Consider the following 15,931-nt stretch of genomic DNA (forward strand, 5'->3'; position numbering starts at 1 on the left):
TGCTCATCTCTGGCTGCAATTACTTCTGCATAGTAACTTTTATTTCCTTCTTGAATCTGTTCTCCCAGAGGTGTTACCACCATTTCTGACGGGCTCGGCCTTGGCCAGCGGTGAGTCCGTCCTGGAGCCAGATGACATTGGCTTTATTGGGCACGGAGGAACCTTCTGGAAGCTTGTCACAGAATTCACCGCAGTGGCTCCCCTGCTAACCGAAACCTGGCCACGCAAACCCAATGCACAAGCTTATTGGCATTAATGAATTCTATAATTTTTATTGATTGATCTTGTCTCCTCTTTATCTTTATTTTGCCTGGCAGTGGAAGTTTCCTAGGTTAAATTTAAAAATGAAATACCGAAAAAATATAAAAACTCTTTTAGAAGTGACAGAGGAGAAAAACACATTGCCAGAATCTGTATATTAATCTATGCAGAGGATGCTAAAAACCAAAATCACTTTTTGTCCAAGATGGTTTAATAGTAAGGAAACTAGTAAGACTGCAGTCAGGGGGCAAACTTTTTCACAGAAAGGGCAGGAGGATTATGTGTCACAGGAGAAGTACGTTGTATTACTCTTTTGCTGGAGAAAGTTCCCTCATTCATTAGCTGTTCTATTTTTGGTATAAATTGAAAAACTGTTTTTAATATGATTCAGACTTTTAGATCTATTTTCAGATGATTTTTAAGCTGTCCACAAAAGATTGTTTTTTTTTTTTCCAAAGACCAATTAGGTCCTTCCAAAGGCCAGCCACTAGATCAGAGCCCCATTCAGCCTCCACTTGAACACTTCCAGGTATGGGACATCCACATTGCTTCTCTGGGCAAACAACTGTTCCAGTGCTTCAGCAACCTCTAAGTAAAGAATTTCTTCCTAATACTTAATATAAATCTACCCTCTTTTAGTTTAAAACCATTGCCTGTTGTCCTGTCACTATCTGCCACATAAAAATTTCCTCTTCCTCCTCTTTATAAGCCCCTTGAAGTACTGGAAGCCTGCAATGAGATCTCCCTGAAGCCCTTTCCTCTACAGGCTGAACAATCCCAGCTCCCTCAGCCTGTCTTTGTAGGAGAGGTGCTCCATCCCTCACATATTCAGCTCCTGGGTAGTGGTGGTGTCCCCCCAGGGAAAGTTTGTGAGAAGTTTGATGTAATATGAACCCAGAAAGGTGCGAATATTGACATAGACTTTTCCTGTGCAGCACTCAATATTTATTTCGATTAATTTATTTTAATATCTTGTTTGAATTTGAAATATTTAAATTAATTTTAAAATTAAGTAATGTTGCTGGATTTCAGGTATTATGGCCTTGACTTAGAGAATTCTATGTGAAAAATCACCATTAGAATTATTTACAGCTTTTTACAAAGTTACAGAAAAAAGAATGGTAGAGACAATGTTAGAAACTTTGCTATAAACAGTCCTAAGAGATTTGGACTGAAAATCTGTGCAGTTCCAGACTGCAATTCCTGCCAATGACATTATTTGCCTTTTCTCCCCAGGAGATACTACTATCCTTAACACCATATAAGAAACTGCATAATGAGGCAGGAGTTAATTCTGCTCTTATATAAATTTAGAACACAAATATTTTGTCTACTTATATAATTTATTTTTTTTTCTATATTCTTCTCAGGGCTTCGCAGTTATCAGACGTCTTCTGTAAGTTCCCATTTCTGTTTTGGGATTCTTCCAAGAGGGAGAATCTGAAGCATTTTTGAAGTGCAAAAAGAGATGCTGATATACTCAAAAAGACTGCAACGATTCCAGGTGGAGCAATAAGTGCAGAAAGCTGATGTGTCTTTTCCAAGGACTAAACAGAATTCAATCTCATCTGTTGTATGATTGTGATCCACTGAAGATACTTCATGCAAAAATGAGATGTACTTGACAGATGTGATCTCTGATAAAATTAATAAAAATATATGGATAACCTAACATAAATCAAATAAATTTCTTATGACATGTAACAACACAAATAAGGGCTTTTTCTTTCCTTAAAAACCACTATTTTCTCCTTCCCAGATACAATACTAATGCTACTATTATGGACAATTAACATTTTATTTAAACAATAAAAATTTATAAAAATAAATTAGTAAATGGGAAACCAACAAACCTTTACAGTACATGTGATTTGATGTCTGAGAAGTGAATATATATTTATAGTGTTAACGGATTATCAAGGGAAAATAGCCTGGCTTGTTAACACCTGATCAGAGGGATTCACATCAGACTGATAAAATAAAAGGGGGATCTTGTTAAAGCACTGGAAGTTGATGGAATGTTTTGTTACTGATAGTCTCATTCTCAGCAAGACTAACAGTGTTTGTACAATCTAATTATAGGGGAAATTGGATACAAAATGTTATCATATCTTTAAATGGGGGACTCAGGATGAGTTAGTGGAAGTTTTAACAGGCTAGGCTGGAAAACATTGATTAGTAGCACTCGTGTGATTTGGAAGGTTTGAACTCTTACATTTAGGAAATAAAAACTTTAAAAATAGTTTAGCAAAAGATGTAGAGCTCTCTGAAGCTGATAGTTCTTCCTTTTCTTTAGAAAATACTTAGAGGAGCATTGAGCAAAGATGGGCAGAGGAATCAGTGTGAGCAGTCCCAGGGAGCAGCCCAAAGCATTTCCAGCTCTGTCTCCCATCTTGTACGTGGAGGAGCCACCTTGGAGCTGTTTGTCTCACCTCTGGAGCCTTGCTGGGACCCCAGGCACATCCTGGATATCAGAGTCAGAAAGCTCAGTGGTGACAACGGTCACTCTCACAGTGAACACCCAGCTAAAGCACAACAACCCACAGAAACCCAGACATCTGGTGATACCTCAGCCATGCAGGCAGTTCAAGGAGACATGATTTAGGTGATACTTCACTCAAAGGGAGGGGAAAACCAGACAAATGGCTACCAGCTCTGACTCCAAGTAGTACAGCCCCGTTTCCAGCATTTGGGCCTCCCTGCCTCCCTGGGACCTTCTGTGTCCCATCCAGCTGGTTACATCCACTTAGGACACACTGAGCAGTTGCACAGTGCATGTTGGTCAGGATGTGGGAGCTGGGAGTAGGATGCAGTGCCATACTGATGAATCCAGAGCAAGCCCCCAATGGAGGGAGTGCTGCCTGCATGCCACCCAGCTCTAACCTCATCACAGGATATATAGATGTCCCATAGTCAAGCAGAGGAGACCTTGTCATCTGAGAGAGCAGAAATTTGAGAGGTGTGAGGAAGAACAAAAGATCCAGTACTGGGTTTAGCAGGTAACTCTGGGGGCTCTACATCCTCCTGAAAAATGTTGCCTCTCTACTAGAGAGGGCCAGGGCTGTCTCCTCTGGTCTCTGGTAACATGGTGGGGTTCATGTACAGCGGAGAGCTGGACCCATCCCATGAGCACTCACACAGCATCATCAAGCCAGAGTGAAACCTTTCAGTGCTTCACTGCAGGCAGACCTCTAGGTCTGTCAAGTTTGCTGGACACCTGGATCCATAGCAATGGGACTCTGCCTCTTTCACTGGGCAAACCCTTCTCTGGTTGTGTTTGATCAGGCCCTCAGTCATCATGCAGCAGTGGTGATAACGTTATTGTCTGACCAGAGGAACTGCAACTGCTGTGTCAATCTAACACTTTGTAGATGAGATCAAGATATTATGGTGATAAAATCATTTGAGGTTGTGGGAGAACATAGATACACACACACACACACACACACACACACACACACACACACACACACGGAGCCCCTGGTGGTCTAGAGGGTAAAGGCGCTGCACTGTCACCGCAGAGACCTGGGTTCGATTCCCGGTCGGGGCCCCTCCCCGGGCAGATGGAGCTCGTTAGCCCGTAATGCAATCCATCTACGTCCTGAGGACCTCGCTGCCACCGTCCAAGCTCGCTTGGCCCCGGCAGATGAACCTCAGGATTAAAGGGTGGGCTCAGTTCCGCGCACACTGTGTCTCACCTAAAAAATCCAATGCGCAGGCGGGAAGGTGTAAAGACCTTCCCCGGTTCTCCGTTTGCGAAGACTGGCCATTATACACACACACATATATAAGTGTATGTGCGTGTATATATATATATATGTGTGTGTGTGTACGTATATACAGGCATATAAGTTGATTTCAAAGACCATCTAAGTCAGTGGAGACTTTCCTATTTATTACCATTAGCTTTAGCTTAAACCCTGTGGGACTGACATTTAAGGGAGCTAGCAACTGGGCAGGGACTCCAGAGACCAGTTTACACAGTTCTTTCCATTTGCCTCTTGATGACCTCAGTCACCTCTCCCTATGACTCAATTTCCCCATCTGCAGTGGGGGTAGGAAGCCTGACCTTCCTTGGAGAAGAATGAAAATCTACAAACAAAAAAGGTGAGATGAGCTGGGTATTTTTACTTTGCACCTAGTAATAAGGCAAGAAGTTAAAAACAAAAGGAGAAACTTAATCCATTTGAGTAAGAAGATGAGAAACTTAGTCCATTTAAGTAAATGTGTTTACTTCTGGTGGGGAAGTTGAGCTCTCAAAAGAATTTTTTGCTATTACAAGAAAATCTCTCATCAGCAGCTGCAGAGATTAGTAATCTGCAGCTACTCAGAACTAAAACCTATACTGTCTGCATTTAGAGTATGTCATTATCAAACTCCTGTTAATCACTCTGTTAGTGCAATGGTGGTGGCAAAGGCTGATTCCCAGCCTCAGACCCTGCCTTGGGTGAACATAAAAGGCTACTCTCCCTGCTGCCCCTTCAGGAAGCAGCTTGAGACAGGGTTCAGCTAGAAATCAAGCTGGAAAAAGAAGTCTGGGCTCTAATCTAATCAATGGAAACTCTCCTCACCTCTACAAAGCCAGGGTTTAGCCCTGTATCCAAAAATAAATATCAAGGATTTTCCAGTGCGTATCTGTAACTTTTAAGAACAAGCCTGGATGGGCTTCCTCCCAGCAGCAGCAGCCAGCAGCACTCTCAGCAGCAGCATTTATGAGTGTCTCCTCCATCAGAACATTGTATGGAATGTGCTTACCAAGGCTTGGAGCTATCAAACTCTTTCAATTGTAGCACAGAGCTGCTGACCTCACAAGCATATTCAAGAACATTGTTTAGCTATGGCCAAGAGCTGCTTTTCTGGAGGGTGTTTTGGAAGTTAGTGCAGCCATATGCTTTGAATAACTGAATCAAGTGAATCTCACGTGTTCAATTATATTTTCATTGGTTTCTACAGCTGCTGGGACAGTGCAGGGCAGGACATGAGCTCCAGTCACATAGCTAGAAATACAGAGAAAGACACAGATTCAGTAATATCCCAGTTCCCCACAATCCAGTAACAGAAGTCCTTTGGCACATGAATCTTCTATTAACCACATTTTTGGAACCAGGCTGATGGTCATGAAGGGCTTTGTGTTCGCTTGATAGATTTACAATAGGATTTCATTGGCCTTCTGCTCTGTGTTTATCTGGCTCTCACTTCCAGTGAAGTATTCAAAGCAATACCCTTGGGCTCTGACTACACGAGAACCAAAACTGCTGAACTGAAATGGCTAAAATTTGCACATCTTGCTTAGGAGTCCATGAATCCTTGGAGATAAGTAAGGAAGTTTTATCACTGAGATGGTATGGACACTCACACTGGCCAAAGCACCAAAGTGAATTTCCGTGTGTTGCCAATAAACGCTGAAATTTGAGGTGACTTTTTCTGTCATTAACAGAAATGCAAAATACGGTTGTTTGTGTTAATCAGGATGCACCCTAAAATACCCAGCAGTCCTCTGTTACCAGCACAGGCGAGGCCCTGAGAAGGACACATATCACTAAAGGTCAGTGAGCAGAGAAATGTCAATGCAAATTAAAAGTATCAGGAGGAAGGTGACAACAGGGTTTGGGGAATGTGAGAGGAAGGGTGGGCATCAGAGATGCAAGTCACCAAGGCTGACCTCAGATCATGAAAGGAAAAATCATCACAAATGCCAGTAATGAAAGCAGCTGGGAATGTGGCATAACACTGGCTTCCCAATACATCATTGACTAATAAAATGACCAATAACATAATGATGCTTTTCACCACAAAAATCTACAAGTGTCTAAAGACTTCAAAGATAGTAAACTCACTTTGTAGATGAAAAATATTGATGAATAACCCAATTAAGAGCCCCATAACCCACTACTCAAACTTCTCGCCCCAAGCTACGTAATTAATTGCTTTAGTGTATTGTGAAACTTCCTCCTTATTTCAATCAGGAGATATTTTCTTCCCCAGTTACAGTAGTAGTAACCATGGCTTTGTCTTCTTTATGGTGGTGTCAATCACAAATGGTGGAGTAGAAAAGGAACATACCCAATGTATGCCAGCAAAAATAATAGTAAAATTTAACAATTTTGTAAGTATTCCTTTTTGAAATAAATGAACAAAATTGAAAAGGTAAGTGGCTTGTGTTGCAGCCTTTTTTGTAAAAGGCTTTACACTGCTTTTTCCTCTTAAAAAAGAAAAGCACTGATTACATTAAAAAAAAAATAGTTTTTCCTGCCTTCTAGCCACAGATGTAAGCCACATTAAATGCTACAAAATTGTCAAATGTTGATGCAATTGCTGATCATAGTTGTGTTGGTCATTTTAAGGAAACAGACCCACAGCTTTGATTTGAAGTCACTGAATCACCCCAATTTAAACACAAATTCAGCCTTTGTCACTTTATGGTGGAAGTGTAGCTCAGGAAGCCATCTCAATAACCTTGCCTATTCATTCGTTTGGCATTTATGAATGAAAAACAGAGATCTGGGGTATTGGTTACAGTGGGGTGGTTTGGTGTTTTTATTCTGAACAGAATACAACTTTTTCTACTGTGAGTATTTATGTGATTTTATTTAGTCTGAGGTCATTCAGATTGGGTCAGGGTATCCTGAATTTTTCTGTAAGCTGACCAACATAAAATTAGAGATATTCAAGACCACATTCTGGTATCTTTCCATGCTATTTTATGCAGATAAATATTTCCTAAGGGAAGGACAGACACCTTCTACAGAACTGCAATATCTTTTACTAAATACAAAAGCTGTGATTCTAACAGTCTGGCTTAATTTACTGAAAATTATGAATTATATGTTATTGTTCAGTTATTTATTTCCCTGATGTCAGGCATTTTATTTTTTTATTGTTCATATCTGAAATTAAACCCACATCTGTTTAAAAATAGACAACTACTTTCTTTCAAGTTGTCTGTTCATTAAAGTTTCACCATATTGTACAAGTTATGGTGTAATTCACATGAAAAGACAAACTCTCTGTTTGTAAGAGAAGGGAGCTATTCAGGTACATGAAAGGGCTTATCTAAAAAATACAAACATTAACCCCTAACTAGATTGCTGCAAAATGTGTGCTCCTTCGTATCATCTCCTTACGTATTTGAATATGTATTTACAGAGGGATACATCTTTCAGCTGATCTTCTCTTCCCTTCCCATTGCCCTGACTCGAAAACAGCCAATGTTCAGCCTGGCCATTTTCACCTGGGAAGCAGGAAACAAGTCAGAGACTTCTCAAGTGTGCGCCGCTGGCATTTATGAACATCAGAGATTTTATATAATAATTATGCAGCATTTCAGCTGTAGTGGTCAGTCTTAATGAAGCAGATTTGGACTGCTGTGAAAGCCAAGGCTGAGGGCATGAAGGGTAAGCTTTTTCTCACTTAGGTGCTGAAGAATTAGGCACTTTCTTTAAATGATCACCCAGTTTTCCTCATGAAACACTTATCCAAACAACCTCAGGAAGGGGTAAAAAATCATCACCAGTGTCTACAGTTCTCTGTTGAAAAGCGAGAGAGAACTTAAGTGACCATCTTGGGCTCAATATTTAATACTTAGATATACAAAGTTAGGAGAGATGAACTCAAGAATGAGAAGTATATGCCTAAATTACTTAGCAGCTTTTGAAATTATAATTGTACGAGTAGTACAAAAGAGCTTTGCCCAGATATAGACTAAAAAAGCTATCACTCTGATGTAAATCTGTATCTAAAAAGGGTTAGAGCCAAAAATCTAAGACAAGATGTTAAAAATAGGTGTGAGGGTGTATATTTAGATATCTATAGAACTGGTAAGGAATTTTTTTAAGTGTGTCTACTGAGCAGAGCCACATGGGCTCAAGGGGAGCTACTAGGTTTTGGTGTTTTTGAAATGAAGCTGTGTGTTGAAAGCTTTAAACTGATAGAAAAATCTGTTTTATGCCATTATTATTATTATCATTAATTTTTGCCTAAAAGTTTTTTTATTGTCACATAGGTCAACAATAAGAAGATCCAATTTGTTGCCTTTTTTTATGTTAGAATCAAAGGGCAGGATTAAGATGTCCTGAAACTTTTCCCTAGGTGGGACATACAGAATCAAGCACTCCAGCCCAGGTGTTCATGTTTACAGTCGGACAGGCAATTTCCCAGCATCATTACACTGCCAAGGAAAAAAAATTCACCAAGTAACACATTTGCATCTGTTCTGAAACACGCCAGCTAGCAATGACCATATCTTAATTTTGCTTGTATTCATCTGCAGACTCTAAACTCTGCAAGAATCTCCAGGAGCACCTTGAACAAGTAAGTGTGCCCTGAACAGGCCAAATAAATGCTGACAGCAAGGGTGGACATTACCTGGAGGGCAGTTAGTGGAAGTGGGAATAGGCTCTATCTCACCCAACCTCTTGAGTAACACCAGAGATTTTACTTGAAAATTTCAGGAGTTAGAATGGATGATTTTTGTTCACTTGCTTCCAGCCAGTGATGCAGAACAACCCCTACAAGAAAAACACAAAACAGTTTAAATGTGTATATCAGAGAATCAGACAACAACATTACTAATAAGCTTGGAAAAGACCTCTAAGATCGTTGGGTCCAACTGTACCTGTGTGGGCATATATCTGTGTGTGATTGGTAGCATTTATGTTCTGAGTGGCACTGGACTGATGTTTAGAGGTGTTTTTCTGGGCTTCCTCCTAGGGAAAGGGCAAGAAGATGATGGAGAAACACATTCAGTGCTGTTTAGTTACCAAGTTATTAAAATTGGTAGATCTACCCCAGTAGATGGTAAATGCCTGACTCAGGAAGCATCACTTATATCAAAACTGATTCTTAAAGCATTAATCTGGAAATGCCTTGAAAGATGGAGACTCCTAGAGAGCCTTTGGGTCTTGCCATGTATACAGAGAATACATAATTACAGAGAGCAGTATTTTTCTATTATTGATACTACTAAAGGCTTAGACCTCTTGAACCATAGCCAGTGACAGGAACTAGCCTAACCTGGATGATAAAACCCTGCACTACAAGGAAAACACCAAGACAACAAGCACCACATTCTTCAGACTAAAAATTAAAAATAAAATATAAAGGGTTAGACAGAAGAGATATTTGCCACCTCCTAAGAAGATTTTTAAATCAAAGGGGGACGCTGTGATTAGATTATGGCCCCAGAATGACAACAACTCAAGTTTCTCTTTGAACTCTCAGAGGCTCCCAGGACGAAGTGGTATTCAAAGACAATTCCTTTGCATGAATAATATGGGGGAGGGTTTAATTACCACCTCCTCCTCTCATTCTTCATCTTCTCTAGCCAGAAAGCTCAGGTTTCAGCAGTTTTGTTCCTCACTGACACTGTGGCAGACTGGGGGAAGGGAGAGAAGGGTGGAAATACTACAAGGCTGGGAAAAAAGAGAAGCAGCCAGTGAGCTGTAGCAAAAAGGACAAAAAAAGGAAAAAAGAAAAGAAAAGGGCATTGCCTCATTCGTATAAAAACCAGTTTAAAAAAAAAAAAAAAGAAAAGGAAAGAAAAAGAAAAAGAAAAGAAAGAAAGCACTATCCCCCTGATATTGTAAATCTCTGGACAAGGGAGTGTCAGAAATCACAAGTCTTGTGCAAAATAATCCTCTGGCTCAAAACTCATCTCACACAGAGGTGTTATATTATAGCTGTATGTGAACTCTGGTATATACTGAGCAGAGCTGTTTCAAACCTGTTTTCACTCTGGCTAGATCAGCTTAAATAGAGTTACAGCAGACCCAGACCAAGAATGAGTAAATCCTAACGTTCCCCTGTGTACATAAAGACTGAATTTATGTCGCCTTTACATTTATGTTGTCACTTATCTCCTTTTTAATGGTTGCAATATTAAGTACTGCTAATATTATTGGCCAATAGTACAGAACAAAGAGAGAAGTGTGAGTCTGTTTTTAACAGATTTCAAATCTTTTCAAAATACGGTTGATTTAAGCTCATATAATACTCCCAGCTTAGAGGTGAGGTAGGAAATGCTCTTAGTTAGTATTATTTATAGTTTACAGTCAGTCATGCTATCACTTGTCTCTGCAGACCTCTTAAAATACCTGCAATAAGAGTGCCCTCTCTGGCCAGAGAAGTAAGATCTCCGCACGTACTGCAGAGAAAGGGGTCTGGCTGTGTTTCCTTACTGCAAATGGCTCAAACCTTTCTCTGTGACACTCGGTGGAGAATCACCTCTTGCTCTTCTCTGCCCAGCTGCTTTGCCAGCTGAGGACCTCCGCCATGAGGTGTCCCCCGACGTAGGAGCCACACTCCCTTCCTGACGTGAACTTTCCCTCTCCAGGGCTCTGTTATGAGTCAGTTGGAACCAATTACTGTGTTGTGCAAAGCTCACGTTAGGCAATAGCAGCTGTGTGAGGAAGCAGATTCCTCCCAGGTTGCTCCATTTCCAGTGGTTTCTGACTAACTATTCCTGTTCGTGCCAGGTGCCGATGGGACACCCCCCTGTGACGGAAAGGCTTCATTTGCTATCCTCCAGCCTCTATCTTGGATGGAGGTGAAAGGCAGCAGAGCAGGCAGTTAGAGTGCACTTCATTGGGTCCACTCAACCCAAGGGCTCCTAAGGACACCTGGGACCAGCAGGAAAGGATCACAGCATGCCTGATGTCTGCAGTAGCAAGTAGAAGCAGCCTAGAGCGTGAAGAACACTCCTAGAACCTTGATCTGAGCTCAGGTTTCCACATCCCCCCTTCTCTTGGGTTAAACAGCAATAGCCTGTCCTAGAAAAGTACTCTGGAAGCTCTGCCTGCTGAGCAGAGGTCAAATGAAAGACTCAGCACAGGGTCATGAAAGCTTTTGGCCTGTGCTCCCTGAAGTGCTGCAGCCCATCTACAGTGTGGGCAAGTGCCTCCCCAGGCCTCCCAGAGAACTACATAGGTCAAGTCAGAGGCAGCTCCAAAGGTGCTCATACAGTCAAGAAACATGGACAGAATGAGAACTGACACTTAAGTGTGGTCTCAGAGCTATTTATACTCTGTAGAGGTGGCCTGTGAGCCCCTTTTGTGCCATGTACAAGACAAGCCTAACCCTGCCCCACACAAGGTGCTGTTTGGGTGATTATCCCAAGGGAGAGGGAAGTGGGAAATATTCAGTGAGGCTGCTGGTTTTCACTGGAAGAGAGAAATACACAAAGTTTAAAAAAAAAAAAATTAAAATACCCTTTTAGATATTTCTTCAATGAAAGATTCCTCTCTGTTTCTGAGGAAAAAAAAGCGGAGATGAGCCAGTATAACACATCACTATGAACAAACTCTACCCACTTCCACACCTCGGGGGAATTGATTGCTGACTTGCATTTACCGAAACAGTGCCCAGCTGAGGGGTTTGATCAGACACACAGAAGATGACAAAACAAATGACACCAGAGGAGATAGAAGTTCCCAGTAGCAGACACATGATAAGGATTCAGAGCACTTTGCAGCCCTGCCCTCTCTGCTGTGGCCAGCTCAAGCAGCCCACACAACTGCTGAACTGCTTTGGGGAAGACCAGCTCCTGGAAAAGATAAAGAAAGAGACGACAGATCATCCAAGATTAATGACGGAAAAAAAGTGAAAATACTTGTAAGAAGAAGTTTTCACTATGCCAGAATCATTATTAATCCCCTGCAACTCCCTGTGACTAAGAGCTGTTAAACTTCATTGGCATTTAAAAATGCAGATATTCTATTACGCAGGCAAAAAACAGCTAAGACATTGGGTTATGAGGAGATTAACTGCAATGGGCATTTTTCATTAATTTTGAAGAGTATTTTTTCAAAAGTGTTTTTTACTGTGTCTTTCTAATTAGCAAATATCAAGTTGTTGTCATGCCCTCTATTTTAATTTTTTTCTTTTTTTTTTTAATTTGTTAGTGTTTTTCAACTCCCCTGTCAGTTTCTATGAAATGAATCAAAGCAATAGAGAAATTTCAAAAATATTAATGTATTTCAAGAACTGGGTGAAAAAGTGTCCAAAAGAAGACCAAAATCTATTTCCTCATGGAGACTAACATGGACACAACCCTTAGTAGATACCACAGAGGCAAAACTTGACAGGAAGCAAATCCTGATGGTCACAGTGTCACTTGCTTTGATATTATATTTGAAATTATATTTACAGAACTTTTTTTTCACTTCTTCATAGCCTTTTCTCTTCAGGGTCTTTTTCACAGGTAAATAAAATGTAGCATCTTTGTCTTTCATTGCTTTGTACAGCACACCATTTTTTGAGCAACATGAGACCTTGAAAAATCTGTACAAAGCAAGACTGGCATTCAGGTTTCCAAGCTGTTCAGCTATAAATGGAGACCATGGAGACAAGAATCTAACAGGGACAATATAATGGTAGGCACTCCCAGTGCTTGTACACCCTGTATTCCAAATTCAGCTTTCAGCTGAAAGACCACCCTGTTTTTGAGCTGTACAGCACATGGAAAACCCTTTGCAATGCTGGGGTTGGTGATGGACAAAAAGCTAAGAGGGGCAAAGGGCTGAAAAGTCTCTTTAAGGTCACAGACACCCATACATGAGTTAACATCACTCAGCCTCCTCAGTTCTTGTGTGCACCAGTAAAATCCCTTTGAACATGCAGGTGGAGGGTTCTGATGTCTTTGTTACCTCCCATGCAGAAATTGGGTAAAGGGGTGTAAATTCACCTCTTGCAAAGCAAATGCTGCCAGTTCACTGAAACACATGGCCCTTCACTTCCTCTGTAAGAGAGGGTCTAGAGTAGCTAAGCAAACTCAAAGGTAGGATACAAGATAAAGGCAGCTTTGAGAAGAAAGATTTGAAGTTTTATTTTTCCATTGCTCCATTCTAAAAATAGCAATCAAACCTCAGGAAGGGTGAGGTGGCACCCTGTTGTTATGGACTGGGAGTGTTGGTACACAGATGCTATGGAAGTATCACTAGCTGGGGCCTGGACTTGAGCTCAAGCATGGTAAGTCCCTCAGGAATGGCTCTGTACTTCCCAAGGAAGCAGTAAAAATGTTATAGGTCTCTGTAATGACTGGTGTTTGCCTGCCTTCACAAATAACCTCAATACTTTCACCCACATTTCTTGAGTATAAGAAACAAATAACATCCCTATTTTTTCCATTGTTATGAGAAATTGTAACTAAATTATGGATAACAATTCCTGATGTCCTGAGTGTCAGGAGAGAGAAAGCCTTGGTACTCCATCAGCTAGGGACACCAGAGGGTGAATCTATGGAAAAAACAGCAGCTGCTGTTCCAGAGTACCAGGAGGAAGCAGGCTGCAGGTTCAAAGGACCCTGCAGATGTGTCTGGAAAGGAAATGGGGAAAGAAGTGTCTGTTAGCTGTCACTTCCCTTGCAGCAGAATGCAAAGGGTATCGGCAAAATTTTCTCTTGTTCTTTCAAGAACAGAGATTTATGAGAAGCTGTCCACTAATTTAGTTCTGCTTTTCCCATGATTTCTCTGTCTCCACTCAGGATGCATCTCCTTCCAGCAAGGAGTACAACTACACAGATGAAGAAAACCCCCGATCTTCAAAGGGCTGCAGCACATTGCCATAATGCCATCATAGCAAGACTTAACCCCATCTATACAGGCAAGATCAAACAGTATCCTGCAGAGTCAGGATGCTATTGCATTACAACATGATTCTTCCCCATGACAGATTTGGCCAAAAGCCAGGCAATGAAATGGTTCTGCTCAGAGTGAATGGACTTGGAGTCTTAGACAGCAGCTAGAGATTTATGCTGCTGCTGTTGCTGTTGATCTCTGATATACTCACATCAGAAATCAAATCAAGACGCTGTTCCCCAGCATTACAGATTTACCCAGCCATCTGCAAACCAATGGTATGAACTTCGTGCCTTGTGTGTCATCAGTGGAGCTAAACATCTTATACTTTTCTTAAACAAAATATGTACATTGAGTTAATTAATCATTAATAATAATTAATATCAGATAATATTAATTTCCAGATAATGTGGGAAGGAAAATCCTTTGGGAATATCCCTATGTGAGCATATCAAGAAATAATGCTGTGTCTCCATTTTCTAATGTAACTGCCCATTGAATGATATCTTGGTAGTAGGAAGTGGCATAGATCTTTTAGATGGCACTTTGCTGTCAAGATGTTTTAATGAAAGGCAACCAACAGGAGATAGCAACCTGAAGTACCAAGGAATGCCACAAAATCCACAGATTTTTGTGAAGAGATTCTATCTGTCCTTCTTCATACATCTGTACCCTTGATTTTGGCCTTGAAGTCACAGATGTACTTAACATTCTTTGCAATATGCAGGATGAATCCCTCAGTACTGCGGAATAGAGAGCAGAAAGTGAGAGAAATGAGCCGGTTAGGGCCTGGTGAATCTTGCAGGACTAGCAGAGGTAATGAGGCCCTTAACACATCAGTATTAAAGGGGCTCCTGTCTGCTGTAATCTGGAAATTGCCAAGTGTTTTCCTCATGCATGTAGGATAGTACATTGTACCCAGCCACCACAACTGAGATGAGTCATGGTATATGACAAGCTCAAGTCCATCGTAAAAAAAAAAAAAAAATTGCTAAGGGATATGCCCAAAAATATGGATTAACATGGCCTGAATGAATGCATTTGATGGGGTCCAGTGATGGGTTGCAAAATCTGAAACACAATTCCCAGCAATCATATGCCTAATATGTTATCGTGTCTGTGTTATTCTAGTAAATTAAATTAATTAGAGTCTGTCCACTGGTCCTGAAGAGTCATGTTATGACTTGTGTTCTCATGACTGTACTGGAGCCTACAGCTCATCCTGCCTGGTTTGGGACAGCAGACACAGCCTGGCCTGCTGCCAAATGTGCATATTCAAAAGGAAAAAAAATCTTGCTTGACCTCAGAAAGCTGAGGCTCCTGCAGGTGACATTAAATGTCATGGGAGGACACAGCTCTCTCTAGAAAGTACTTGAAGACAAGGAACTTTTTAAGTGTCAAGTCCAGTAGGACCCTAAGTTCCGGACTTATGGCAGAGGGAGGGTGGTATTTTTTACCACTTGTCACAGAACATGAGTGTTTGCAAAACCACTGTTTAAATAATGGTTTAGTGGTGGACTTGGCAGTGCTGGGTTAACAGCTGGACTTAGAGGTCTTTTCCAACCTAAATGGTTCTATTCTATGGTTATGCTACACCGCGTGTTTGCTTGCACAGCCCCTCGTGTGAGATGTAGTGGATTACTACAAAAGGTTAATGAAATTGGCAGTGTAAGCTATGCTTAACATCTAGAAAAAGGCATGTAACAGAAGCAATGAAGATATTTTATTAGCCAGATCACTGTGCATCCTCCAGCCACAGTGGGGGATGAACCACTCACTGAAACACAGGAAGGTGTAATGGGAGGTTACAATTTTTTAGCCGTGGTGCTCCTTGAAGACTCAGTCCACATCATAACACAACAGCTCCGAATTACTGTAGGAAGACGCTGTCCCTCACTATCTGGGAAGATCTTGGAAAAACCATACAGCCTTCACACACACTCCTCTCCTGCCCAGGGAAGCTGTTTCCAGCTTGGGGGGTCAGAGACACAGTAGCTGCCTGTAGTCCACAGTGGGGACAGTGGGTAGCAAGGCTCACAGCTCTCCCTGAGAGAGGAACATGGATGTTCACACATCTTCTCATGGCATTATTTCCATCA

Source organism: Empidonax traillii, unplaced genomic scaffold (assembly GCF_003031625.1).
Source record: "Empidonax traillii isolate 1590-97213 ecotype Southwest subspecies unplaced genomic scaffold, ASM303162v1 scaffold157:size2224338, whole genome shotgun sequence".
Lineage (NCBI taxonomy): Eukaryota > Metazoa > Chordata > Aves > Passeriformes > Tyrannidae > Empidonax > Empidonax traillii.